Source organism: the organism of the source record quoted next, unplaced genomic scaffold (genome assembly GCF_019419815.1).
Source record: "Pyrus x bretschneideri cultivar Hongxiangsu unplaced genomic scaffold, Pyrus_bretschneideri_v1 Contig45, whole genome shotgun sequence".
Classification (NCBI taxonomy): domain Eukaryota; kingdom Viridiplantae; phylum Streptophyta; class Magnoliopsida; order Rosales; family Rosaceae; genus Pyrus; species Pyrus x bretschneideri.
In genome coordinates, this window is record NW_025999779.1 from 418,042 (window position 1) to 446,032 (window position 27,991).

Here is a 27,991-nt window from a genome sequence, read left to right on the forward strand (position 1 = left end):
GTAAAAACCTTGACATAGTCAACACATGCTTTTACGTACATCAGGGAAAGACCTTGACATAGTCAAAGTCAATCTCACAATTTCCTTCAGAGGAAAAAAAAAGTCCCACAATTTTAGGCTTGTTTCATTCATTGGATGATGGAAACTACATTTCCTTGTTCTGAGTGTTCAAAGTATCAGACACGTTTCTAACACTATCATATTAATCTTGTTTGTTAATAAATATTTGGGAAACACAAATGGTAAAAAAATTATAGTGTTTGGGTTTTTCTAATGGCTAAATTATACTTTTTACTTTATTTAACTCGATTTTTTCTACCTAATCAATCAACAAGTGTAGTTGATGAGAGATGCTAAAAGAAGACGTCAACCACTGAGTTGTAGGTCCCAGGTGATATAGGAACCCATATATTGTTGTTTCAGTAATTTTCTTTCAAAAATATCAAGAGAAATTCTTGTTGATAAGGGTAGATATCAAAAACTGGTAAGGAGATTAATTTATTTATTTCATACTAGTCCTGATCTTGCATATGCTATGAGCATTGTAAGTCAGTTTATGCACTCACCCAATGAAGATCACATGGTTGCGGTAATGCGAATTTTGTCATATCTGAAATCTACACCCATTAAAGGAATACTTTATGGAAAACATGGGCATCTAAAGGTTGAAGGGTTTACATATGCAGATTGGGCTAACAATGTAATTAAAAGACGGTCTACATATGGGTATTTTACGTTTGTTGCAAGTAATTTGGTTACATGGCGTAGTAAGAATCAGAAAGTGGTGTAAAGGTAGTCTACAAAAGTTGAGTATGAAGGTATGGCACACGGCATATGTGAACTTTTACGATGTCTTCGATGTCTTGGTTTTGAACCAAAGAAGGCAATGGAGTTATATTGTGACAATAAATCTACGAGGGAAAAAGCTGATAGTCTGATACAACATGATCGAACAAAGCATGTGGAGGTTGATCAACATTTTGTCAAGGAATATCTTGAAAGGAAGATTGTGTCTATACCATTTGTGAGTTCGCAATAGTAGTTGGCTGATGTTTGTACTCATGAAGTATCTAGTAAGGTTTTCCAAGACCCAATCATCAAGTTAGGCATGTATGATATCCATGCACTAACTTGAGGGGAATGTTGATTTGAGTCTTAATTGTAAATATTCTTAAAGTTGTTGTAAACTTCTAGTTTAAGTGTGATTGTGTAAATCCTAGATTAGATTTGATTCTACTTATTCTTTCCTATATGGACTTGTATTCCTTGGTGGAAAAGGATTTCTTCTCTCTTATTACTATAAATAAAAGCACTGCGTAGGGGGAATAAAAACATCCTTTACACATTCCTCTACATAACCCTACAGACACATATTTCTCTCCAATTTCTCTATATGTCACCGGCCCCCTTCCCCTGTCAGATAAAATAAGCTACAACACGTTATCAGCACGCTCATACCACTGTGCTTAACAATCTGACGTGGAAGCTTTCTGCATTAAGCCAGTTCATCAATAGCATCACGCAATCAGGTTCTTCCAAAACAACGGTTTTTATCTCAATATTTTTGCAGCCCTGATAACATGAACATTCACCATAATGCATGACCCAACCTTACACTTTTCGAATTTTAGATTCTACATAAATTGTGTATGCATTATATTCACAATTATTGAATTATGTGAATTTATTTGCCATGAATTGCTTCAAATATATGTTCATTCATTAAAATTACTTCTCAATATGCATTGGAAAAAAAATGAAAAAAAGAAAAAATCAGAAACTCTTAGGTTTCTTCGAACCCAAGACCTGTGACACAACCCAAGCCCAAACGAGTTTCTCTGGGCCACGATGCACCTTAGGCGAACCCATACTCCATCTGAGATGATGCCATTTTTGGCATCAAACCCACGACCCAACGCCTCCCGTAGTCGACCATAGCCTCACCACCGTTTTCCTTGGGAAATCACGACATGCAGTCGTGCTTGGGACCAAACCATCGTTGGCGACGATGAGTTTTTCTCTGAAAACCGATGGAAATTGATGAATTTTTCGACGGATTCTTCAAATCCTCAAAGGTTTCTTAAACCCCTTAACATTAAAACTTGATTTTCTGTCTAAACCTAGGGTTCCCAATTAAACCCCCGTGCATCACCGTGCTGTGACCACTCGAGGAAAGTTGCCTAAAGCGACGGTGGAGCTTTTTCTGGTTCAAAACCAACACCTAGCGCCGCTGGGGTGTTTTGGGTTTCCAGACCGAAGCCCTAGTGGGCCTTGAACCCTTGGGCTTGCATCGCACAACACCCTTGTAGGCTTGCTATTTGCTTTTGCTACCACAGTCTAACTCCAAACAGCCTATTGGGCTGAATTGGACTCTCAGCCCGCAAACGACACCAGCTCGTGGCTTTGGTGTCCCCGTGTCCTGTGATGCACTGGATTGCATCCTCACAGGTTCATGTGTCTACGCCGTACATAATCCAAGCCTGCAGCTGGTGCATCAATGCACCTGCACCATGCCGCATTGGATTAACGCTCTTTCCTGGGCCTATTTTAAGCATGATATTTCCTTGGTAGCCCGCTTACTACCTTAAGCCTGAACAACCTTGGCCTGATTTGCCTATTCCAGCCCAAGTTTGGGCCTGGACTGCACGGTTCCAATTTGCTCAGCCCACCCATGGGCTTTGGCCCATGTTTTTGGGGCCCGAGCTTAATTGTCTTTTTTTTTTTTTTTTTTCAGACAATTTGGGTTTTATAATTTTCGCCCACACTTTAAATTTGGCCCAAAGTCCAAATAATTAATTCAATTATAATTATAGACCTAAAGTTCTATTTGCATATTTTCTTGTTGCATATTTATGTATATATATTTGTGTTTGTCTGCAGGAACATACGAACTTGAAGTTCATAACTATTTCAAAACCTGAAGTTTCTAGAAACATGCCTTGTTTGAAAAACTAAAGTTTTCCTTAAAAACATCACCCATGAAAACCCGAAGTTTTTTCATGCAAATTTAAACCAATACATGTCTATTAGAACCTGAATGTTCTACTCCTATGTGAATGGATTGATTTTTTCCTCCATTACACTAACTACATCTTGACCATCTATTTTGTGATAGGAACATGTCAATTTTGAACAAAATCGACTTTACTGCTTTAGAGGTCTTTGGAAGGAACTACCTTAAATGGGTCCAAGATGTGAAGCTCCACCTCACTACAAAGAATTTGTCCTGCCATTAAAGATCAGACGGACAACCCGATTGGCAAAGCTGAAAAAGCCATTGCCATGATCTTTATCCAAAGTCATATTCATGACGCACTGCAAACCAAGTATCTTGCTGAGGAAGATCCACAAGCACTATAGGTCACTTTGGCTGATCGCTTTGATCACCAAAAGAACATATTCTTGCTTGAAGCAAGACATGACTGGCAGCATTTGCGCTTCCAAGACTTTAAGTTTGTGAATGAATATAATTATGAAGTTTGTCGAATCCGATCACTTCTCAAGTTTTGTAACGAAATTTTGACAGAAGAGGATCTCCTGAAGAAGACCTATTCGACCTTCTTTGCTACTAATATTGTCCTTGATGTGATATAAACTAGCACACAAATTAAACTCTTTTTAGATAGTTGTAGTATATAAAAGTAGGGATCGTTCTAGGCCGGGGATTAGAAGGGATGCTAATCTACTCAAATTAGACTCAATTACACTTAACTAGACTCAAAAACAGAAAACTAGACTCTAATGACTCAAAACAAACTAGAATGACTCAAAACAGCACAAAACAAACAAATTGACTCAAAACAGGAACTAAAGGATGATTTGGATGAATTCTAGACTTATGTTGACTCAACATTAAAAAGAAACCAATTTAAACATATTCTAACTAAAAGACACGAAATATAAGGGGGAAGTGGTTTTTGATGAATTTAAAGTAAAAACAAATAGATTTAAAGACTCTAAATAACTTTGGACGAAATTGGGTATTTTAATGGGTGAATGGCTAGCTAGAGGGTTCATCTCCACAAATGACACATATGCATACAAATCGATTTCCAGTTATTATTCCTATAAACCATGAATGACAATGCCCAAATTATCTGTGAACTGCACAAATTAATTCTCAGATTTTCCTAATTTCATTGAATTGGACTCAGCGACACAATCAAGTTATTTTTATCAAGTTCCTTATATGAACTGCATGATAGAGATACATATCAAAGATCATTAAGTTCTATGAAAATCATAAGCATTGACATGACATTCGTAACTATGAACTGCATGATACTCCTGCCATAGATTTACTTAACACAGTCATGACTAGTGACTTCCACTACTTATACATATAAGTTCATAATGACTAGGTGAAATTCCCTTATATTTTAGCATCAAATTCATGCATGCAAACTAAGTATGCATCCTTAATCAACATACAAGAATAAGTTATCAATCAAACAGATAAGTAAATCGCATTCATGTTTTACGAAACAATAACTGGAGGAAATTAATTCATATCACATATATGTTCATGGCTTTGAATTCTCCTCTAGCCAAAATGAGTTTAGTTCCTCATGTTCGCACTTAAACAAAGATAACTCAATTTAAACATTGAAAACAAAAGATAGAATACACCTAAGAATGTTCCAGCAATCCAAGCTTGAATGGCAGAGCACGACTCCAAGGGTCTCTTCTCCTTTCTCCTTGCAAGGCTGTGGTATAAGAGAGATTTCTGTGTATGATGGATGTGTCATGTGAATTATGGTGAGAGATAGGTCGTGAATGAATGCTGCGGCACTATGTATTTATAGGGAGAATGAGGGCACGACAAGGGCTAAGAAGGAGGGGAATTAGGACTCCAAATCAACAAAGAATAAGGACACTCTCAATCAGATTCTAGGGAGGAAAAGGAATGGTCCTTGAGGCAGATTCTAGAACTTCTAGAACGGTTGGTGCCAATAAACAAGGGCAGATGAAAAGGTTTCTATAAACCTGATTAGTAGGTATCCTAATGTCATTTAGATGTCCTCCTTGCAGCTGGAGTTAAGGTGGGATAAGATAAGATTTTAGATAATGTTTGGATAAGATAAGGTAGTTTAGATATTGTTTCCTTCTTCTTAGCTGATTCCTTATCTTCCAAGTCTTGAATTAATTCTTCCATATATTAAGCACATTCCTAGCCCTTCTTGAACTTCACATTCGCCCATCCACCTTGCTCCATGCATGTGCTATCCATTCATAGCCCAAAACTGCTCTAAAATGCTCCAAATTGCACTTTATTGCCAACTTTGTCATTTGAACCTAAAAACACATGAAACTAGTCTAAAACACTCTAATAAGTAGAAATTAGCTACGTAAATGCAAGAAAATAAGCTAACTAAGTAGCCTAAATATGCTCCTATCAAATTCCCTGCATAGCTTTTGCTAGTCCCCGAGCAAAACAAAGAAAACAAAGTACAACCTAAACCTTCCAACAATTGCCTCAGGGATTTTCAATGCAACATGACATGTTAAAAATCACTACTCCCACATATTTTAGCTATCCCTATGCTCAAGCATATACTTAACCGCAGTCACCACTCACTAGCTTGCATTTAATCAATTAAAACAACATTTTGAATGTAGTAACATGCCTTAGAGAATTCACTCAATTCCTCACCTGATATACTCCCTACACTAGGTATATGTGAGAAGATTGATGTAAACATGTAGACTAGCACTTACATATGTATAATCAAAGAAGGCACTTTCTGGAATTATTAATACAACATGTGTATGATCTCATGAATGGAATGCCACTACTTAGATGCGAGAACCAGGGATACCATATACTCGTACCAATATCAAACTCCACATATTGAAACACATAACAATCAAGGTAGAAATCTAAGGATTGCAACGGAGCTAAGGTATTGGCTAACAAAGAAATGTAAGGATAAACAAAAGTTATTAAAGCGATAGTAAGCAAAATAATGAAATAAACACTTAGAATTCAACTTTTGATTGCAGAAATCAACTTTAAACACCCATGGGAGATTCACACAACACTTAGGGCCAGATTTAAACTTTTGGACCCTTTCTTCAACAACCAACCCTTGTGAGTTCATTCTCACTTATTTCTCAACTCTTTTCCTTCCTTTTCTTCACTTTTTCTTCTTTTTTCTTTCTTTTTTCACATTTTTTTTTTTTTCTTCTTGCCCTTCTCTTTCTTTGGCACACTAAATGTACATCCTCATAAAATTCCAATGAAATACCTTCCCCCACACTTGTTTCTCTGCAAATTGTAGATCAAAAGGAACTCCCTCTAAATCGTGCTCCACTATTCTTTAAGAACAAGGGATGGTGGCGTACAGAATTGTTGTCAACTAGTGAACAGTTTATTTGGTATAAGGTACAATTCTCATACATCGATTTATCTCGACCTTAATTTTTATCGTTCTCTCATCACATATCTGACGGTTTTCTTGTATTACATTATTTTTCGATGCTTATTGTCTTTAATTAGGCAAACTTCAAAACTCCACTCCTTCCGGACCCTGTTGTGGTGGATTTGAAGGGTATGGGCAAGGGCCATGCTTGGGTGAATGGCTACAACATTGGAAGGTTTTGGCCAAGTTACAAGACAAAATGTGATGATACTCAGAGTTGTGACTACCATGGAGTGTATGGGACCGACAAGTGTGCAACTAATTGCTGAGAATCCACACAAAGATGGTAATCAAATCAATATTGATTAGAAAACTAGATTTTAATCCTTAAATAAGAAGTTTAGAAAAATGTCTTATACAAGTTAAAAATTTGATTTTAGTCCCTAGACTCTAATTAGTGTCACCATATATGCATTCACTGTCTTTAAAAAAAAAAAAATAAATTATGGTGTCCATGAATTAAATTATATGAAAAATATTGTAATTTTAATACGCATTTGAATTCAAATGAATTAGCTCTTATTTGTTGACATTTTGCATCACCAATTTCCGGTAAGTATCTTACATAAGAAAATATTTTGGGTAAAGACATTTTGTTACACTAATGTTTTTGCACATTTTCTTATGTGCCACAAATTTATTATACTATTTAGGTACATACATTTTTCGGTACACTAGTTTAGTATAATATGTTTAGATACGAACATTTCGGTATACTAGTTTAGTATATTTAGGTACGAACATTTAGATACACTAGTTTAGTATAAATGTTTAGGTACGGACTTTTCGGTACACTTATGTTTTTGCATATTTTCTTATGTGCTAATTCATTATAATATATGTCACATCCCGGCCCGAGACGGATCACTTCCCGGGCCCGCTTCATCACTGTAGCACGATATTGTCCGCCTTGGGCTTACCATTCCCTCACGGTTTTGTTTTTGGGAACTCACGAGCAACTTCCCAGTGGGTCACCCATCATGGGATTGCTCTAGCCCCCTTCTCGCTTAACTTCGGAGTTCCGATGGAACCCGAAGCCAGTGAACTCCCAAAAGGCCTCGTGCTAGGTAGGGATGAGAATATACATATAAGGATCACTCCCTTGGGCGATGTGGGATGTCACAATCCACCCCCCTTAGGGGCCCGACATCCTCGTCGACACACAAGCAACCAGGGTTACGCTCTGATACCAAATTGTCACATCCTGGCCCGGGGCGAATCACTTCCCGAGCCCGCTCCACTACCGTAGCACGATATTGTCAGCTTTGGGCTTACCATTCCCTCACGGTTTTGTTTTTGGGAACTCACGAGCAACTTCCCAGTGGGCCACCCATGATAGGGGCCAGTGAGCTCCCAGTGAACTCCGAAGTTAAGCGAGAAGGGGGCTAAAGCAATCCCATGATGGATGACCCACTGGGAAGTTGCTCGTGAGTTCCCAAAAACAAAACCGTGAGGGAATGGTAAACCCAAAGTGAACAATATCGTGCTACGATGGTGGAGCGGGCCCGGGAAGTGATCCGCCCCGGGCCGGGATGTGACAATATATTTAGGTACAGACATTTCAGTACACTAGTTCAGCAAAATATATTATGGTACGGATGTTTAGATACACTAATTAGATGAGTTAAACAAAATTAATGAATTAAAATGTGTATAATAATACATTTAAAACTTAAGTGGAGACCTTAAATAAAATATACATTAAATATTAAAACAACTAAATTTGAATTAGGTAAACTACAAAGGACTAAAACCAATATGTAATCTAACATTATGTTTTTATTTAATTTTGCTCTTCTTGAAGGATTAAAACTCATAAATCCCTTATATTTATTTACTTATGTTAATTGCTAACTATTAAAATGCACGTGAACACTTGAACTTGAGACGTCTTTTAATATTTTATTTTCATCTTTGATTGAAAATATTAGGTATCATATTCCACGACAGTATCTCCGCGACGAGGAGAATACTTTGGTTTTGCTTGGGGAAATTGGTGGTAGTCCTTACAGTATTACAATCCAGACTGTTTCTGTTGGAAAAATCTGTGCGGATGCTTCTGAAGGTAATGTCTTGGAATTATCATGCCAAGTGTGGAGCCTTCTAGAGGCGACAGGTGGACTTTTATTCAAGAAAGACAAGATTGCCCTCAATAAATGGGCAGGCTTCTCAAATGCTTCCACGCATAGCTTATATCCTTGAAGGTCTCAGCAACTGAATATGACTACCCACAACTTACCTGCCCTTGATAAGGAATTAAAGATAAGGATTAATTACCCAAATCCTATCTTTAATACATTCCCAATTGAAGATTGACTCCAATGAAGTAAGTAATCTTAATTTAAATAAATTAAGGATTATTACATCATTATCTCAAGATATTATTTCCTATTTAATATCTTGGGAATATTTAGAGAATATCTCTCCATTAAACACTATGGACAGCCCTATCCCTATAAATACCCCATATTCTATCAAATTTTCAGAGCTTCGGCAACCCTAAAAAAACCCTAAACACTTTACTCTCTCAGATAAACTAACTTAGGCATCGGAGATCCGTTGACTTAACCCCCCCCCACCTCGTGGGCACATGAGGCTTAGGTCTCTAATCAAAGGTGTTGATTATTTTGCAGGTGTATTTTCGTTAAGACTGAAAACGGCGAAATTTTGCATCAACACCAAGGAGGTCGTATCATAAATGAGATTAATTTTGTTAGTTTTGGTATGCCGCATGGTTCGTGTGGAGCTTTCGGAAAATGTGTATGCGATTCAGCCACTGCTTTCTCTTATGTCCAGTAGCAATGTCTCTATAAAGATCGAGGTTCGATCAACGTCAATGAAACCGCTCTTGGAATTTTCAATTGTTACCAAGCAGCATTTGATTCTCAAGTGCAGTTCACAGGAAATCAATTGGCAGTCGAAATGGAATGTGCACATCCAAATTTCTAAACGGTAGCATGTAAAGCACTTGATCGTGGCTGCAAAAGAGAATAAATGGTGTGATTCAGAAATATTTAAACTATGCAATGCTTGTTAAAGTACTGCAAGCACTACCACATTATTTATACTACCATCTTATAGTTTAAACCACATTAATCTTTCTCAGTTTATAAAACTTGTAACAATAGAACTGTCTATCTTTCGATAAAATTATGGGTAAATTACAATTTATTCATTCAGATTTTTATGTAATTACGATCTCATGCAACATCTTTAAAATATTTCAATTCCATACATTTACTTAACATTCATCCCTCACAGCCCCTGTCGAGAAACACCATCTTTACCCTCGGTGACACGTGACTCTTTCTCCCTCCCTATCCTTCAACTTCTAAGACCTAGCTACAATCCCTAAATCAATTGAAATTGAAACACTAAAATCCCGAATTAGTCCCAATTTCCTGTTGAGATTCTCAGACAATATCTTTTTGCAGGATATCATCCGAAGTTCAAAAATGGTGTGACCCCCCACCAGAAGTGGGCCAATGAAATTGAAAATGGTAGACCACCACAAAAACGAAGACGTCGTGGTCGTCGCAAGGTGAAAGCTTCGCGCCCTACCGCTATCGTTGTACGTAGGATTTCTTCACTCTCAATAGCACCATAGGAAAACAACAAAGGGCCCCCTCTTTAAGCTTGTGGCAATCCCCCAAACGCATCTCCCTACTGCTTATTATCCACATTTCCTTTGTCTTCCCTTCTTCATCTTCCTGGTCCTCTCTCTGCAAATAAACCGTGTCGAAATCCCATCATTCTCTTGCTTCCTCCTCTATCGGCAATCGTTGGGCTTTCTCTTTTTTATTTTTCAATTTCTGGGTTTTTTTTTTTTTTTTTTTCCCCACCCAGCCATTGACAGAAGAATACAAGGAAGTTGTCAAGGTGATGTTGGCGGGAACCATCCCTTCCTGTTCTCTTGAATCGATGATTCGTCTATCAGGCGTAAGGCATTGTAGAACAGTACGTGGTCTGCCATTGGAGGGGTATGGTTTCGGTGGTGAAGGAAGGAAGAGAGGGCGGAAAAGATGGATGCAGTAGGGAACAAGGGTGAGGATGGATGGAGTGGGGAAGAAGAATTGATGCTAAAAAGCAATAAATTAAATCAAAATAAGTTTTTGGATTTACTGATTGTAAGTTTACAAATGTTATTAAATAGTAAATAAAAGAGCTACAAGTATAACCTTCACTAAATAATCAAAACTAACCCCAGAGATAACTCTTTGGAAAATTTCCATGGAGAGACAATTTTTGGTTATATTTCATGTAGGGACAACAAACTTTCTAAATATCAAGACTAGCCTTGAGAAAGCTTCGAAAAACTTATGCACAATGGTCCAAATCGTTTAAGGATGGTCCAACTTTTTCAACTAAGCACTTAACAACAATAAGTAAATCCTGCAGCATCATTTTTCTCTATGCAGAAATAGTAACTCCACTACTAAAAGTGACACATGCGGACAACTCCAAGTCTTCTTCCACTATAGCCATTTTTTCTTGGGACTCAGATCCTCTCCGAATCTAAGCCTAGGGATCCATAGATCCGGACCATTGAAATTTGATCCAACGACTATAATTATTATAATTTTTAGGGATGCCCCTTGTTTGTAGCCATTGGATCAAATTTCAATGGTCCAGATCTATTGATCCTTAGGCTCAGATCCGAAGAAGATATGTGTCCTTTTTCTTGAAGGCAACCTCAAGTGTATATAAAGAAAGTTGTAGTCAGATGTAAACACACATAAAAACGTCCAAGTCCTTAGCTCCCTTAGCTCTCGTGCTCTCTTTGCATTGCTCTCTTGTAAACACTCCTCTTTGTAAACATTTGTATATTGATAAAAGTTTAAGTGTCCAAGCAAGTTTCCAAGCTTAAGTAAGTTCTCTTTTTTAGTGTGTGTGTGTGTGTGTGTGTGTGTGTTTTTTTTTTCTTTAAGTAGACTTCTAGTCCAAAACAAGAAACACTATTATGGCTATATTATTATCTTGCTAAACGGATGATCATACTTTATTTGAACACTCTGTTATAGTTGAATATTGGTCATACAAATAACTGGACATTAATTAGGGTACCTCTGAGTTCTCAATAACTCTGAGTACATCCCTTATGGCCTTTACAAAATCAGCTAGTAGTAATTTTTGGACAATGTAGACTTTAGTTCATGATAGATTGTCTTAGTTTAGAAATCAATGAGCAACAAAAAGAAAATTTACTCTAGACCAAAATAGTTTAGTTTGTTATTTTTCACTTAGAAAGCATAATCATATTTTGCACAGTGAAGAAAATCTCAAGCAAATAGTATTGTAGACCTTATTATTTGCTAAGCATGAAAATATAAATTAAAAAAATAATAAGCTTAATAATTTATTAAATTAGTTATTAGATAATTTAGAAGAATTCATGGAGGACAAACTAAAAACTTTCCCATAACAATAAGATTACACCAATGTTCAACTTTAAATCCTTATCTTTTTGCATTGTTACTGGATGAGCTAACATGAGTACTAATAGCTGAAATGCAGGAGGGAGTATATTTGAAGCTTAACTTTTGATGAGAAGTGTTGGAATCTAGACGTCTTCACCTAATTTAGGGACCATATTAAAATAACGCCATTCTAGGAAGTCTATGGGTCACCATATTGGCAGATGAGCGGATAAGTGAGACTTGTGCACTTTCAAAGTGTTGGACATCTCTTAATAATAGTTTTCCTAAAAAGAATCTCTTAATAATACAATAAAGACTCTTGGTCGTGAAATCGATGGTACGTGTGCATTCTAGGAAGTTTAGGGGTCACCATATTAGCAAATCATCGGATATGTGAGACTTGTGTGCCTTCAAAGTGTTGGACATCTCTTAATAATAAAAATAATAATTAATAATAGTTTTCCTAACAAAAATTCTTAATAGTACAATAAAGACTCTTTTGTTGTGAAATCGATGGTACGTGTGCAGTAGAGAATATAAAATAAATAAGACACAATATTTACGAGGTTCGGCAAGTGTGCCTACATCCTCTAGGCAATAGTAGTATTCTCTATCATTATCAAACATAAATTACAAAGCAATGAAAACAATAGATTTTGTATTTTCTTCTATATAACAGTTGTGATCTAATAGGCCTTTATATAGGAATACATAATTTCCTGCTAAGGCCAAGAAATATGAAAATAGTACATGCCACAGGAAACTAGCAGCACACTCTCAACATTAGTTGGCTGACAAGAAGTGGTGGGACGGTGCCTGTTTCTTCATGTGGGCCATCCACTTTTATGACACTCCCTATTGGATGGCCACAAGTCTTTGGTTTACTGTCTTCCAAATTTTGCTAGCCCAATAAGACCATGGCTATTAGCGAGTTCATTGAAATAAAACAAGCTCATGTCTACAATTTCCCAGAGATAAAAGTAGATAAACTTTATTTCATTCCAATACCCATATGGTAGTATTGTATTTCGCAGGAAATTTAACATTTGATTCACTGTATTGTGCTAAATAGTGTAAGACACATACTTAACTAAGATATGGTACTTCTGAACCAAATTTAATTCATCATTTCCCTCACGAGGATGAATGATTTTCTTAGTATCTAACTATTGATTAACCATTTGAATGTTCAAATCATGATCTTCAATCCATATGGTTCTTTGATACTCATAAGCCTTTTGATGGATAAGAATTATATTGGCATATCGCTCGATTTGCAGCTCGAGACAATATGTCGTTCAAGGATTTTCTACACTTCATGACACATTCTTCTTTGGAATTTATACAGAACAATTTGCTTCTATGTATACTTGAGGGATTTATTTATGAAGATATGTTTTGAGCATTTCATAAGCCTTCACATAATACATAATTCTCCATGGAAATGAACAAGTTGCACAATGAGATATCATGTTTACAAGAGTTTACTACAATTTCAGGTTTTGACTAGGAACCCTGTGTGATATCATGTGAGTATATTTTACTATATTACAAATGCTCATATGTAACCTTCTAGGTTCAACATCGTTGGCGATTTGTACTATAGGTTCTTTTTTCCTACGTTTTTACTAAATACTAATGGAGTTGTCTCTCTCCATTTTGACCAATAATTTTTCTTTTCATCAACAAACAAAAGAAGGCGGCTGAATATCAACACAACTTATGGATAACTCTAGTAGCTACTGTAAAACCAGAATTAACATTGATTACCATCAATTTGTTATCCCATAATTTTCATGTGCATGCGCATGCATAGTTTATAGGCATTTCATTGCTTTGGATATCCTTACCTCTTCAGGGACTTTACATTGTCTCTTCTATGACAGTTATATCTTATCAGATGAATTATTTGGAGAATTTGCATCACAATCTCCTCTAAAGTGTTATAGAGTGTGAATTTTTAATCTCCACTTTTGGGGAGTTGACTCATTGGAACATATTCACCTATCATGCTTCATGCATAAGACATATTAAAACATGTCCATGAATTGTCCTTTTGGGGCTTAAATCTATATGGTGACTGTTATGCTTCGAGCATGCAACAGTTTAGTAGTGTCAAGTCCATGGATTGTCTTATTGAGACTTCAATACTTGCATCATCTTTGTAGCCTGCTAATGCATTTAGTAGTTTATTAGTAATCATCAAGATTTGTATTACCTTCTACACATCATTTGAATGATTGTAAACTGTGGAGACAGAACAATAGTTAAAGTCGTTCTTGTCTTCTGGCAGTCATAAACTCAAGTAAAGTTTGTTGCACCTGTGAGTAAGATTCCTATCATTGAGCTTTGGTCTTCCATTCACTTAGTCAGCTACTCAGTTTCTCACTTTGAACTTCTATGGGTTCCTAATTGATCCTTCAACTTCAGTTTCATGCACAACAAAAGTGGTGTGCAGCCTTTGCCTTTGAATGGTCTTTTAAAGCATCATTTTTCAGTGTCTTATCCGTGTTTAGCAGCTTCAGTGTAATAAGCCAACATTTGATCAACTATGCTGAGGTGTTGGTGATTTAACATCTTATGCCAACAACAGTTGAAGATGACTACTCGAGAGTAATGCAAGGTAAGTAATTAGGCAAGGTTTCAGGCAACAACATTAGATACCTTATCTTTCCCTTGTTCTCTTCACCTTCACATTTGTTTGTTGAGTGGCTGGTACAGTCATCCACTAAAGTAATTGAGACACAATACTTATGAAGTTCGGTAAGTGTGCCTACATCCTCATGGCAGTAGCAATATTCTCTCCCATTATCAAACTGAAATTACGAAGCAATGAAAACAATAGATTGTGTGTTTTCTTCTTTTGTAACATTTGTGAGGTAATAGACCATTTATATAGGAAAACATATAGTTCCCTGCTAAGGCCAAGAAATGTGAAAGTAGCACACGAGACTAGCATCACACCTTCAACATTTGTGGGTTGACAAAAAGTAGTGGGACGGTGCCTATTTCTCCACGTTGGTCATCCATTTTTTATTATTTTTTTTAACAAACAATATTATCTACACTAAGGGGGTGTGGAAGTGAGTTAAGTCTCATAATGGGCTACCAATAATATGGTTCAAACTTACCTTTGACGACAATCAAACCTAAGACCTCTTACTTACAAGTTAAGAGGGATACCACTAGACCGTAGTACTGATTGGCTCATCCATTTTTATAACATCTTTTAGGATATCTCTTAATAATAAATTGGCCAAATTGCATGAATGGTCCCCATGAATTAGGATTTAAACATTCGTGGTGAAAAATGTTAGAAAATTTAACCCAAAAGTTAGATTTCTATCAAACCTCAATTAAATGTAGGAATAAAAATGTCCAACAACTCTTTTTTTTTTCTATCACCCTTTCTTCTTTTCTCCTTTCTCTTTTTATGTGTACCTCCATGGATCCCCTACAAAATAACATGGCATTGGGCTCATCTGTTGCATCTCCCAAGGTTGAGGACTCAAGGAAACAACTTTTGGGTCCATTAAATTCGGGTTTTGAATTGAAAGCAATCGGTTCGAGGTTGTTGGAGAACAATTTAGAAACAAAAATAATAGAAATACAAAACTTGAAATACTTATACTTTATTACTAAAAAATACTTGCAATATAGAATGAAATTACACAATAAATACAGAAATTAAAATGATACTAACTTGAATGAATCAAAGGTAGAGGCTAGCGCAAAAGCTATGTCTTTCGAATAGTATTTTCGTCCCACTCTTGTGTTTGTGGTTCTACAACGTTTGCTAGACCAGGATACAACTACCTAATTCTACAACCCACACTGGATTATAGAATTCTAGCAAATTGTTTTGTGTGTTTTACTTTCTGGGAATTTTGTATGGAAGAAAAAGAGGAAGAAAAGTTGAAGATACTTGGAAACTGTGATTGCGGATATATAAGTTGTTTCACACCCTTTCAAATACCTATTCAGCGTATTTGAAAATACACAACTCTTTCTAAGAGTTGTGTCTATTAATCAAAACGTTTTTTAATTAATAAATTAATTAAAAACTTAATCCAAAATTAAAATTAATGAATCTGATTAATTTTAACTTCCAAGGCCTCAATGAATCTGATTAATTTTAACTTCCAAGGCCCCAAGGCCCAAGACCCTTATCTTGATTAATTAATATTAATTGTATTAGGCTATATTATATAAACCTAATCCCACAACCATAAGGCCCAAACCTTCAATTCATTTCCAAATGGTTCAAATCCAAACTACTAGTGACTAGACATATATAAAGGCCATTGACAATTCAATGTTTCCCGATGTGGGACAATAGGAGTCTCAAAACTCCTACAAAGGTTAAATTCCACTTTGGTAGGGCAACCTATGAGAGTTATTGCAGATACACCTGAATATGAACAAAAATAGAATGGATTAATTATGAACAAAAATAGAATGGAGAAACAAATAAAAGAAAACTTTAGGACCTTTGGTGGTGCGAGATTTGTTGTACTATCGTTTTGTTTTACTGAATTAGAGTAATTATATTTTTAGCTAAAAGAAATGTTTAGTTGAGCTCCACAATGGAGGTATTGTGTTTGTTACGATAAAAACGCTAATGGTTGAAAGTGACAGGGTGAGAAATGGGAATAAAGATGCACTCACGTCTTTGAGGGAGATACTTGGACAACCAAAACTAGTGTTCCATTTATTTTTTAGTCAATAATGGAGTTTTTTTTTTGGGGGGGCTGGGGGGGGCAGGCTTCAATCAAGACCTCGGTAAAGGAGGTATGCATGGCGCACGACTTGATAAAAAGTGAAGAGTTTTTGTCACAAATAGTCTTTGAAATTGACTCATTTCGTCAAGATGGTCCTTGAATTTGAAAATTAATCAATGTAGTCCTTAAAAATGGATGTCACAAATCAATATGATCCTTCCATTAAATATCTGTCAAAATTTTTGTTGTCTGATAATGTGACACATATCTTAGTCCCATAAATCTAATTAAATATTTTTATTTGATTAAAAATATTTAAATAATAAAGGTTTTTTTTGTTCTTCTTTAATTTTGTGTTTTCAGAGAGTGTGGAGGCGCTACAGGGCCGTGAAGATGGCGGCGTTGGAGGTTCGAGGAGAGTGGGAGAAGGTGGTGGAACAGTATGCTGAGTTAGCCATCACTGAAACATGGATTTCCAGCAATGTAGTGAGGCCTTTCCTTTTCTTTATTACTTGTTTTTCTACTTGGCATAGGAACATTCAAACTACAGAAATGTGCTCTATGAAGACCTGCTTTCAGATTCTACTGGAAAGCGTGAATTCTACTGGTATGCTTCTTTTTTACAGTTGACTAGTTTTCTCTGCGTGTTTTAGCTGTTGGGTTGATTTCATTTTTCGTGTGTAGATTCAAAGAAGAACTTTTGTTCATTGGCAATCGGCACCCTTGAAGAGAGAAGAATCTGGAGTTATCAGTCAAGGAAGCTGATTTCTCTCTGCATGTTTGTTCTTTCTAAGTGTGACACGTCCCGTGCACTGGGTCAAGTTATTGTTGCTCTCACCTCCTTAGCAATGCGTTTTGTTGTTGTCTTAACTGATTTCAAAGGATGGAAGAGCGTTGCTGAGCATGACGGCCAGAGTGCAGATGCAGCAGTGAAGAATTTAGTTCGATATATGGGGACTGGTGAAAGTGGTCTTTACCTATCTATTAGAAGATACATTAGCACATTGGATGCTCCTGGATTTTCACGGATAAGCAGTAATATACAAAGAGATGATAGTTTTCTGATTACGGCAAGTACAATAACTTTAGCTCTCGGGCCATTTCATCTAGCAAAGTTTGATTCAGATGGTCCTGGCTCATTGGATGCCCATTATGTTGCCGAGAAGTACTGCGTGTTTCTATTTACAATTCCTTGTCTTACTCAACGCCTTCCAGCTGTGCTTATATCTGCTATGAGGCACAAGTCCGTTCTCTCACCTTGTTTCCAGACGTTACTGGTAAGGCTCATTAAATTTGAACCTAATAAGTGCAAATTCATTTTAGTAAGGTATTTCCTTTAATATACACTCTCATTAGAATATGTCTATCATTAGAATATGTCTTTGTAGATTTATCAGTGGTTATGATAACCCTTCTTTTGGATATGAAGAGCCAACTTGCTTGTAGGAATCTATGTATAACCAGTGGGCAACAGTTGCATAATTCCAAGCTTAACCTGGCATTTCAAGTTGAAATCGTAGCTATCTCTTTTCCATGCAAAAGGGATCCATGCCAACCAATACGTCGACGTGATGCCAATTTAGTATGAGTGGGCCAGTTTAGGGAAAAGAAAAAAATTAATCTTATTAAGATTTTGGGAATAGCATATCACTTCTTCCGAAAACAATACATGCTTTATCAAACAATTATATTGGATGGGGAATTAATTTTATTAATGGTTCAATACTTTGTGACACTTACTAATAGGTAAATGTGAACATATTGTGGAAGGTACCTTGCAGTTGCTAGTAACAATGACTCGGAACATTTCTCCATAGGAGACAACCTTTTTCATATATTTTATTTTGACATTCTCAACTTGGGTAATCAGTGAGCAGATTCATTATTAAGTATGTATGATATTGGTTCTGTATTTTGTTCATGCTTCATAAATTGCATGCATCCCTCTATATGTCCTTCTATCTATGTTATGTGAATTTTCAAAAATTTTGTCATCGTATTTGGGGTTATAATCGCACATAAGTGATTAAAACCTAAGTTCCTTTTTTTGAGAATGTTGACTGTGTCAAGGATAAGCAGGCTCTCCAAAGTGATGTTGAAACCCATGAGAAGCCCAATACAGTTTTATGTGAGGGTGAGATGGGTTCCTTTAAGATGTACTTGGATATGTTTAGGCCTATTTCCCAGCAGTGGCATCTTACAGATCTCTTGGCAACAATGAATAAAGTTGGTGATATTCAAGGGTCTGAGACTTTGACACCAAAAAAATTGAACGTTTAGGGAAGTTGGAACTGCTAGATATTGTGCATTTATATTCTTACACGCTCAGAATATTTTCATTCTTGAACCCCACAGTTGGGTCGTTTCCTGTCCTTAACATGCTCTCTTTTACTCCTGGGTTTCTTGTGAATCTGTGGAGAGCCATGGAAACTTACCTTTTTCCCGGGGATGGTCACACTGCTCCTGAGTATTATGATTGTATCAGTGGTGGTGTAAAAAAAGATGAGGCTTTTGAGAGAAAACTAAAACACACCAACAATGATGGAGTTAATAAGTGGGTCACTGTTCTTCATAAAATTACTGGCAAGTCGCAAGCAGGCGTTGATAATACAAATTTGAGTGATAATCAACCTAAGCCTAGATTTGTTCATGAGGATTCTTCTGATGTTTGGGATATAGAACCTGTGAGGCATGGCCCTCAATGTATTTCAAAGGACATGTCATGTATGCTTTATCTTTTCTGTTCAAGTTATTCGCACCTGCTTTTGATTCTTGATGATATGGAGTTTTACGAGAAACAGGTAAATAGTTTAAGGTTTTTCTAAGTTTCTATGTTTGCACTGATTTCTTGGATTAGTCAATTCTAATCATTTGAGCATTTCAATAGGTGCCATTCACACTGGAGCAACAACTGAAAATTGCATTTGTTCTCAATACATTAGTTTATAATGGATTTTCTCAAACTATTTGACAGCAGGATAGACCCCTTATGGAATCTGCAATCAGATGCTTGCATTTAATGTACGAAAGGGATTGCAGGCACCAGTTCTGCCCCTCTGTTTTGTGGCTTGCACCTGCTAGAAAGAACCGCCCTCCAATTGCTGTAGCTGCCAGAACTCGTGAAGTTTTCTCAACAAATGTAGGATCAGATGATGCTCCAGTCGTTCCAAGTATAGGCTCTGTTCTAACTACAACTCCACATGTATTTCCATTTGAAGAAAGGTATGGAAATAATTGACAAACCAAAAACTTAATTGATTGCATAGTTCAAAGTTGTTTCTGCTGTATTGTAGGGCTGTTTGTTTACTTTCTTAACTTTGGAGAAGCCTTGTTTTTCTTGGTTGTTGAAACCCCTTTTTGGGTTTTTGGGGCCATTGAATGACCTATTATTGGCTTCCACTTTCATACGCAGGGGTGAAGCTAGAAAGTTAGTTCCCCTGGGGGGGGTGGGGCGGGGGGCACAAATAAGCAGTGGCGGATATAGGTCCTCATGTAATCCCCCTTTTTTTTTTTTTGAATTTTTCTAACTGAGCCATTTTGTTGAGCACTTGACAAACCCATACACGTTGTGTGCTTAGCGTACATCCCCAACCTTTGTGCCGTATTAATTGTATATTTAGGTCAATATTGTTATAGTGAACAAAGAGATAAATCATATGTGTATAGGGCCGGCAGGTCAAGTTTATAAGACACAGGAGGAGGGAGGGTTAGTGGGCCTATTATTATTTTAAGAAAAATGACTAATTTTAAACTTTTTTCAAAATGGTGTCGTTTCCCTGAAAACTTATAGACTTTTTCTCTGTTTCTTCATCATGAGACACGAGCTGCCATAACCATCTTTGCAACTAATTAAACTTTTGTGTTATATTCGCCTCCTGGTGGTTTTGGATGAGGAACGAATGATAGAGTTGGTGGTGTTGAGTTGATTATTATTCGCCATAGTCTGATTCAACTTTGTATCGTGTGACAAAAGGCGGCTATGATATAAGCAGGACCCTGATTCTTGCTCAGATCGACCACCATTTTTTTAGGCCATAATTGGGTTTTTTTGTTTTTGTGGGGGGGGGGGGGGGGGGGGGGGGGGTGTTTGTGGGGGGGCCCTGGTCGTATGCCCTGGGGTTGAACAGGTTTGTTGACTTCAATGTTTGGTTTCCTTCTATATGTTTGCAAGTGAGAGTGCGGAAGTTCTTCAATGCAATATGCATATGTGGCTTCTCTGGCTTGTGAGGTTGAGTGAGCACTGGCAGATGGGTGGGTTGGTAGGGCTTGTTCAACTCCGATTCTTCATTGTCCATATGATTCTTCACTGCCTTTGACGATATCGAATTATGTTCCTCACTACCAACTTTTTTAGTTTAAACTTTGACATTATTATTTTAACTTAGGTTTTGAAAATCTCAAAAGATGTCTGCTCTGAATTATTCTATATTTATTATCCCGGCAGAGTTGAGATGTTTAGAGAGCTTATCAAGATGGACAAAGCCTCCAGAAAAATGGCTGGTGACGTTGCTGGACCTGGTTCGCAATCAGTTGAGATAGTAGTTCACCGTGGTCATATTGTTGAAGATGGATTTCGGCAATTAAATTCCCTGGGTTCAAGGTTAAAGTCATCAATCCATGTTTCATTTGTCAGTGAATGTGGCCTTCCGGAGGCTAGCCTGGACTACGGTGGATTATCTAAAGAGTTTTTGACAGATATATCAAAAGCAGCCTTTGCTCCTGAGTAAGTTTCAGAGTTTATATAGATAATAATCTATCACAAATTTGGCTTTCTTACGTGGTAGTGGCGTTTTTTTTAAGTCAATTTTCTGAGTCTACCATTCCGATTATCAGTTATGTGCTATTTTCCCAAACCTCAACATCAGACCGACTTCTAATGCCTAATGCGTCTGCAAGGTTCCTAGAGAATGGTATCCAGATGATTGAATTCCTTGGAAGAGTTGTTGGCAAACTCCTTTTCACATGTTTTTGTACAAAAGCTGTTAGGTCGGTATAGCTTTCTTGATGAACTATCAACACTGGATCCAGAGCTTTACAAGAATCTCATGTATGTGAAGGTAAACATTGTATTTGTTTGTTTGTCTTTGTCTCCTTTCTCATTTACTTTCTCAACCATTGGTCAATATTTTGACGATCATGTAACTAAATTGAATTGATGTACTAAGTTTTAAGATAACATTGTAAGACTCTTCAGGATTTACCATAGACGTTTGAAGAGTAAAACTGGGATGACAAAGTAAGGAACTAATGTGCCTTGCTCCTTAAAGGGCTATATTAAATTACCCAACAAAAGAAAGCCTATATGATGCAAGACCACTTACTGTATGTTGGATAGTGGCCAAATTAGGCTAGGAAACAAAACAAAATTGATGAGGGAACATCATGATGAGGATTATGTTTCCTTGTTTTGTGGCTTGCTTTGTTCCTTGTTTTGTGGCTTGTTTTGTTCCTTGTTTTGTGGCTTGTCTTGTTCCTTGTTTTGTGGCTTTTTCAAAGCCATAATTATTTGGCTTTCGGGTGGAAGAAAGGAGGAGAAGAAAAGGGGCTGATTTTTATTTAAAGGCTTGCCGAGTGAAAAGAGAGTAGAAGGAGGAGAACAAAAGAAAAAATTAGAGAGTGAGAGTAAGGAACTCTTGGGGTAGAGTGAGGCTCTTGGGAAAATTCTGTGAGTGGGTGTACAAGGGATATGGGATTGGGTTATGTCGATTTAACTCATGTGTAACTTGTACTGTTTTTCTCATAGTGAAGAGCAATATCTCTCCGAGGACGTAGGCAGGTTTTTGCCGAACCTCGTAAATTTCTCGGTGTCTTTATTTCTTGTATTTTAAACTATTCAACTGTGGGTTTGTATGTTGGTGAGATAATCAGCCAAGGCACAACAATTGGTATCAGAGCTTTGTTGGAAGCTTTGGTTCATTGAAGGTCCAGATTTATTATTCACCATGATGACTACAAACATGTCGTTTTCAGTTGAGAAGTTTAATGGGAAGGGCAGTTTTACTCTCTGGCAGATGAGAGTAAAGGATGTCTTGACTCAACAAGGCTTGGTTAGAGCTTTGAAGGGAAAAGATGGGAAGCCTAAAGAAATGACAGATGACCAATGGGAAGAGCTGGAGTCGCGTTGTGTTAGCACGATTCGACACTGCATAGCTGATAACATTATCAACAATGTTATGGATGAAGATTTTGCGCCTGCACTGTGGGAGAAGTTGGAAAAACTCTATATTGCTAAGAGTTTGACCAACAAGTTACATCTGAAGAGGAAGCTGTACAAGCTGAAGATGGATGAAGGCGGGAATCTCATGGACCACATGAATGTGTTCAATGGATACTTGGATCAATTGAGGAAAGTTGATGTTAAGGTTGAGGAAGAAGATAAAGCCCTCTTACTTCTTACCTCACTTCCAGATTCGTATGAGAATCTTGTGACAACCTTATTGCATGGAAAAGATACAGTAAGTTTGGAGCAGGTGCAGGCTTCTTTGGTGTCTTATGATACACAAAAGAGGAAGACCATTGTTGATGGTGGGCACGAGACTGCTTTAGCTATTCAAGGTTGGAATCAAGGACGAATCCACATAGGGACCAGGGAGGTCCCAGGACCCGTCGGCAATCCTAAATCGTTGCTATAAATTTTCCGAGGACCCCTCGTACTCAATCATGAGGTCTGTGTAGGTTGCAATGGCTGTCTTCTTCTTGGAGAAGATGACCGCGCACGGGGAAGAAAGAAATAGGGACCCTTCCTGCCTCTCTCCTCCTTGCTTTTGCCATGGTCTCATTCATCGGTGCCACCCACTTCTCCTCCAACCTTTCTGTGTCGTCTGGTGAGGGCAGTACATAAGCCCAAACTTTCCCAAATTATTTCAACCATCTTAGTAATTTTTCTTATGGGTGAAGTTTCCTTCATAAGGTTAGTAAGATGGATATGATCTGTCATGGGTTGGCGAAATTTGGTGGTGGAGCTACCATGGCTTCGGGAGAATGGGGAGGGAGGCGGTTAGTCGAGGTATGGCAGCTTTGTTCTTAGTGAGAGAGAAGGTGGATGTTTGGAAACTAGTAAAAGAGAAAAATGGTGTGTTTGGTTAGAAAGATAGTGGGAGTTTGGGAAGAGTTTTATTTGACCGGTGTTTTAATTTGCTATCCACACACCCCTTTTTACTTCATACACACCTTCTTAATTTGCGGCCGTCGGATCGACTGAATTAAAAAAAGATCAAATGACAGAAATAAATAAAGGGTGTGTGAGACGCAAAAAGGGGTGTGTGAATAGCACACCCCTTTAAATTTAGTGGTTCATATTAGATAATCAATAACTTAGGTACTCCCTAGTAACTTATGAAACCTCGTAATGGACGCTTGAATTATGATTTTATAATTTGTAATATTGTTTTGCATATGATTTTTAAATGAAATGTATTATATTTAAATTTTCAATGTTATTTTTGTCTATAAATTTTTTGACCTTTATAATTGGGACCCTTCGAGTTTAAAATCCTGGATCCGCCACTGGTTGGAATCATGGAAGAAAATTGGGAGGAGGATTTGAGAGAGACAGCAGGTTCAAATCAAGCTCCAAAGGCAAGGGACCACAATGCTATGACTGCAAAGAATTCGGGCATAAAAAGATAAATTGTCCTTTGAGAAAAAGAAAGGATGATCTTGGTCCAGGTAGCAGCAATTTTGTGGCGGAAGACTTCGAGTATGCCCTCTAGGTACTCGAAGCAACACATCTCCTGGTGATGTATAGTCTCAAGTGTTGCAGGGGTTTTGCAGCAGGTGGAACTATGGGATTCACAGGTGATGAGATGGTCCTGAAGAATGAGAAGTGTGAGGAATATTTGTCTGGCTCGACGGGTGTTGCTGGAAATGGGTGCACTGACAAGTTTCCAAGTTGCAGACAATGAAGAGGAGGAAAACCTGCTGGAGGAGACGAGGATGTGTCGAGATCCTGTCTGAAGCTAAATGTTTTTTTTTTGCTTGCAGCAGCTACACATGCATTGGCAGTGACTGAATCGGAATAGGACCAACGAGGTTGATTCAGAGTGTGCATGCTGGTACGTAAGGCCAATGGACTTTGGTACAGTTTGAGTCGAGGTGGAGATCATTATGAGTACCAGAAAGTTTGGGGAATTTGATTTAGTTACCGTTGTCTTTAGTTTGTACTTTGGGTGCTTATGGTGATTGTTGATTCGAGTCTCTGTGATGTTTTCGGAATTTGGCCAAGGTGGAGATTGTTGGATAGTGGCCAAATTAGGCTAGGAAACAAAACAAAATTGATGAGGGAACATCATGATGAGGATTATGTTTCCTTGTTTTGTGGCTTGTTTTGTGGCTTGTTTTGTTCCTTGTTTTGTGGCTTGTCTTGTTCCTTGTTTTGTGGCTTTTTCAAAGCCATAATTATTTGGCTTTCGGGTGGAAGAAAGGAGGAGAAGAAAAGGGGCTGATTTTTATTTAAAGGCTTGCCGAGTGAAAAGAGAGTAGAAGGAGGAGAACAAAAGAAAAAATTAGAGAGTGAGAGTAAGGAACTCTTGGGGTAGAGTGAGGCTCTTGGGAAAATTCTGTGAGTGGGTGTACAAGGGATATGGGATTGGGTTATGTCGATTTAACTCATGTGTAACTTGTACTGTTTTTCTCATAGTGAAGAGCAATATCTCTCCGAGGACGTAGGCAGGTTTTTGCCGAACCTCGTAAATTTCTCGGTGTCTTTATTTCTTGTATTTTAAACTATTCAACTGTGGGTTTGTATGTTGGTGAGATAATCAGCCAAGGCACAACAATGTAAACTTCATAGGGTCCATATGGTGGCATTGCTACCTAAACTCTTTGAAATAACGTGAGTTTGGTTGCTTTGTCTGAAATGTTTGAGATAAATATATTGGTTCATGTCCAGCTTTAGGTATCTGGAAGTTTCCATTCCAAATTAAGTTTGTCTTACGTGTATTGAAATGCTCTGTCGCGTATTTCATTTCTTGAAAGCTTTTGATCCTTACTTGTGTGGTTATCGCAGCACTATGATGGTGATGTGGAGGAACTCTGTCTTGATTTTACAGTAACTAAAGAATCATTTGGGAAACGGCATGTCATTGAGCTTAAGCCTGGTGGAAAGGATACTACTGTGACAAACAAGAACAAAATGCAAGACATTCATGCAATTGCTGATTATAAGCTTAACCGACAGGTTTATATTTTGTTCAGGTTCAACTAAGGAAAAGATTTTTTTTTTTTTTTTTTTTGAACAATTTACTATTACTGGTGAGAAAAATTACCTTGTTTCAATGTTGAACTGCAGATATTTCCTTTTTCAAATGCATTCTATAGAGGGTTAGCTGATCTCATATCACCATCCTGGCTAAAACTATTTAATGCAGGTGAATTTAATCAGGTAACCCCCTCAGTGCATGGGTTTGCTTGTAATTCTAGTGAATGTGAATGTATGACTGCTGGGTGCATTTCTCTATGATTGTACTCATATAAAATATGCTTCTCTTGTAACCTAATGTGCCAATTAGTCTTATGCTCAATATATTGATCATCTTAAAACGTGTAAGTTTAAGTAGTCCCTTTTTTTTATCCCACAAGTAGAAAAGTAAAAACATAAAAATGGACTATCATTTTTGTACTTTGTTCTGTCTTTGGTTTATATATCTGGCTGATAAGGTGACAATTTGGAAAAAAAATATCAATATGAATGGCTTTAAAAAGAGTAGCAGAATTGTTCCTCACTTGCAGCGAATTTGAAGGGGAAAACCAGAGTTTTATTTGTTGGTCAATGCGGGAAGGGGGGTCGAACTTGTGACCTCTTCCAACGTTGGGAAGAGAAGCCATTAACCAAGAGCTATTTGGCAAGAAGAAAAATGTTGAAATCTGACAATAGGGACCACGGGAATTAAAATATAATAGTCACTTTAACTAACGGATCCCTCTGTAGAGTTATTCTATCCCCAGATTTTCTGGGTGGGAAATAATTATAAGTTTTCTATCCTGATTTTACCATTAAATATATATTCATAATGGTAGTGTAACTGGTCATTACGGTCCAGTATTAAGTCCTCAAATTCACATTTCCTTTAAGATTGCTGAACTTTCATGCGCATGAGTTCAGTTGGTGTCAAATACTGATCTGTAATTACTTTATGCAGTTGCTTTCGGGTGGAAACCATGACATTGATTTTTGATGATTCAAGGAAGAACACAAGGTACACTGGTGGTTACTCCGACGGGAGCCAAACGATTAAAATCTTTTGGGAGGTATTGACTCATCTTTTGAGGTTGAACGAGCCTATATAAATTCGTGGAATTAGGTTTCCTTGTTTTAAGAACGTACACTAGTGGTTTCTCCAAAATGGTTCTTGTAAAATACATATTCCCTCCTTTTTTTTTTTTTTTTTTTTTTTTTTTTTTTGGAATGAAGCAATATGGAGTTCTGTATTTGTGGCCTATCATCTGTTACACATTCAAGACCCCATATGCTCATATAAACTTATTATGCTGTCTCTCTCTTCCCAACATCTCAGTGCTGATTCATGTCTGACTATCAGAAGAGAAGCAAGTTAACTTTCATCATTATCTGATTTTTGAATGAACAGTCGTATTATTTGTTTTTTCATAATAAACGGTGGTATTTGTATTGTATCTTGTCTAATAAGCGCCCATTTGTTATGTGGGATGCCTACAATCCTTTTATGTTTTATTGAGTTTCTTCATACCATTATCACAGGTTATGAAGGGTTTTGAACCTAAAGAACGTTGTATGCTTCTGAAATTCGTCACCAGTTGTTCTTGAGCTCCATTACTTGGATTCAAGCACCTGCAACCTACTTTTACAATCCATAAGGTATCTTAATTGATCTTACTGATCTTACATCTACGTATATGTATGAGTATATACAATCAATTTATCAAACTTACTCAAGAATTTGGTCTTATATAGGTTGCGTGTGATATCCCTATCTGGGATACAATGAGAGGACACGATGTTGAGCGGCTTCCATCAGCTTCAACTTGCTATAATACTCTGAAGGTACAATAAAGGGAGAAATACCCCCTATCCCTTCTAATTTATCAATAACATTACAAAGGATGGGGTTCAGAAATGCTACCAGACTACACCGTATATCTGTAGGCCAATTATGCTCATTTTTTTCCGGCTACAAATAACACTTATTTTTTTCATCCTATGTGATGCCTGCAGCTTCCAACTTACAAACGTCCAAGCACTTTGAGAGACAAACTTCTCTATGCAATCAGTTCCAATGCAGGATTTGAACTTTCCTAAGGTCTCAGCTAATACCTTTTTCTTCTTGCCTTACTGAACCTTAATCCTATCTTGTACTAACAGTATTTCTCACCGGTTACATACAGAACTAAGGTGAATTTTGATTGTCATGGTACGGATTTTTAAAGGCATAAACTATTACATATAGGTCATACC

The 27,991-nt window shown here is 37.2% G+C and overlaps 1 pseudogene; it reads left to right on the top strand.

Annotated features, from left to right (window-relative positions):
- Nucleotides 1–886: 886 nt before the first annotated feature.
- LOC103933050 lies at nucleotides 887–27,939 on the top strand (annotated as a pseudogene).
- Nucleotides 27,940–27,991: the final 52 nt, after the last annotated feature.